Below are 2,500 nucleotides of genomic sequence, written 5' to 3'. Positions count from 1 at the left end.
TGTGAGGAGTCCCAGGCCGTCTCCTCCTCTCCGGAGTCCAGGCCGGCCTGCCTCCTCCTCGCTCTCTCCCTCTGCTGGGCACCTCCGTCGCTGAAACCCTCATCCTCCTCCAGGGAGGAGGTCCGGCCGGGCTTCGGCTCCTCCTCGTTCCTGGAGGACAGGGGGGGGGGGGGGGTTGTTAGTGGTTAAGAGACCAAAGGTTCCTGGTTTGATCCTCACCCTCTGCTCCTGAATGACATGTTGGTGTCACATGTTTAGCATGTCTGAGTGATATAGTCCAAACCAGTTGAAGCAGGTTCTGCTGAAACCCTTCTCTATTCCCTCAAGGACAAAGTCTCATAAAATGAGCCTAAAATGGTGCATAATAAACATGTTCAGCATTCCTTCCAGGGTAAAACATTTCCTCCAGGTTGGTGTTGAGCTATTAAAACGGAGAGAGAGTATCGACACATGTGGAGCGACTGCATGAGTCAGAGGGTTCATTATCGATCCATTTGGACCGAACACAAAGCACAAAGCATCATTAGGATCAGCTCGTGTTGGACACCAGTTCAGGCTTCAAACAGAACAACACTGAGGTGTTGTTCAGGAGAACAGCCAGCCACGTATTTACCAGGTCAAAACAGATAGACCAGGACCTCCAGATGGTGGTTACCTGTAGTGTAGACTAACTAGTTGTTTATTCCAGGACCTCCTGGTTACCAGTAATGTAGGCAAACTAGATGCTTACAGCAAGGCCTCCAGATGTTGGAAATCAATCTGCAGCTGTCAGACCACAGCTGGGAAGCGAGGGAACTCTCTGTGGTCCAAACAAACCATGCCGCTGAATGTCTACTTAGACAAATGTCATCAGTGTGAATCACCAAACACATGAGAGCAATAGCGATGAACCGCGTTTTCTCTATAGCCTTAACTCTAACTCTAGTACTGGAATGAACGGCCGGTCTGCTTATTGTTCCTAGTCGGACCCCCCCCCCCCCCCAGCTCTCTGGACTGGGTCAATATTGACCTATCAGTGGTCCTCAAAAAGGACATGGTAGAGTACATCAATCCCTGCTCTCGCTCTCCTGGTAACACAGCTGTGTGGCCTCTGATTCACGCTAGCTACGACATCGCCAACGCTAACCCTAGCGCTGGGTAAACACTGAGAGAGTCCAAGGTTTAGGACATCGGCCACAACACACGGCTGTCATGGCCGACCCCTATGCTACGCTGGACAGAGTCCAGTTTCTGTTTCTGAAACCAGGACATGCTGAGCCCCAGTCAGTTGCTTTGGCTGAAAGAGGTGACTGTACTGACGCTATACTGTAGCTGATGGTTAAGGGTCGTCTGTACTGTCTGTACTGTAGCTGATGGTTAAGGGTCGTCTGTACTGTCTGTACTGTAGCTGATGGTTAAGGGTTGTCTGTACTGTCTGTACTGTAGCTGATGGTTATGGGTCATCTGTACTGTCTGTACTGTAGCTGATGGATAGAGGGTTGTCTGTACTGAGGAATGCCCGGACTGCACTGTGATGTTCTTATGGATGTTAACGACTGAGCACACGAGAGGTTGAGGGCTGGAAGGAATTTCTCCTGCCACCCCGCCCCCATGACAACAACACACCCATCACTAATCCTAGAATCATAAATCGTAAATCATAATACATCCATCTCTGATAATCCTCTTACCTCTAATCTCCAACACATCTACCGCTAACAAAGTCCCACAGAGGACATATTCATCCTGTTACTGTCTGATACATGTAACTGCTCTGCTATCGCTACTGCCTGGTACTGTACTGCCACAGGCTATAGCTACAACCCCCCCGGAGAGAGGAGGAGAGAGGAGAGCTACACCCCCCAGGAGAGAGGAGGAAGGGGAGAGAGGAGAGCTACACCTCCCAGGAGAGGAGGAGGAGAGCTAAACCACACAGGAGAGAGGAGGAGGAGAGAGGACATGGAGGAATCTAAAGGGCTGGAGACTGGAGATTAGAGGCATGGAGAACAAAGCTCTGTTCTCCTCCCCCTCCTCTCCTCTCCCCTCCCCCCTCTCTCTCCTCTCCCCTCCCTCTCCCCCCCTCTCTCCCTCTCCTCTCCCCCCTCCCTCCCTCTCTCCCCTCTCTCCTCTCTCCTCTCCCTCTTATCCCCTCTCCCAGAGAAGTAGGGGCTTGTCTCAAACCAATCAAAGTACAATAAGTTATTTTGCCTTGCTGTCTTGGAGCTCATATTTAATGTCCTTCACTTTCTCACACCCAGACGTCTGGGATGGATCCAGCCTGCTCTAATCTTAACCTTATCTCAGTGCATCTCATCTTAACCTTATCTCAGTGGATCTAATCAGGGTTGAGTGTCGTGGTGGATCAGAGCTCTCAGCTCTCTGATTACAGAGCCGCTCGGGTTCCCGCCCCGCTGGGGGTGAAGACCACACGACACCACGAGGTGATGAATCCTGACGTGGCTGTTGTGGTGGAGAACAGAGACACCATAATAACAACCCTGGTAGTGTGGAGGAGACATTC

General features: G+C 51.1%; 1 protein-coding gene across 2 annotated transcripts in view; it reads right to left on the bottom strand.

Annotated features, from left to right (window-relative positions):
* The window catches only part of lsp1a (lymphocyte specific protein 1 a), a 14,045-nt gene extending 13,836 nt beyond the window's left edge, over nucleotides 1-209 (bottom strand). The window contains exon 1 of one of the 2 annotated variants that reach the window (XM_060060651.1): nucleotides 1-209. This exon is cut by the window's left edge and continues 160 nt beyond it. The gene's annotated coding sequence lies outside the window, so the exon portion shown is untranslated. The other variant, XM_060060652.1, reaches the window with a different exon arrangement.
* Between the last annotated feature and the right edge of the window lie 2,291 nt (nucleotides 210-2,500).

The sequence above is a fragment of the Gadus macrocephalus genome, chromosome 9, assembly GCF_031168955.1.
Source record: "Gadus macrocephalus chromosome 9, ASM3116895v1".
Classification (NCBI taxonomy): Eukaryota; Metazoa; Chordata; class Actinopteri; order Gadiformes; family Gadidae; genus Gadus; species Gadus macrocephalus.
The sequence above is the reverse complement of the archived record's forward strand: the minus strand, read 5'-3'. Positions and strand labels throughout refer to the sequence as shown.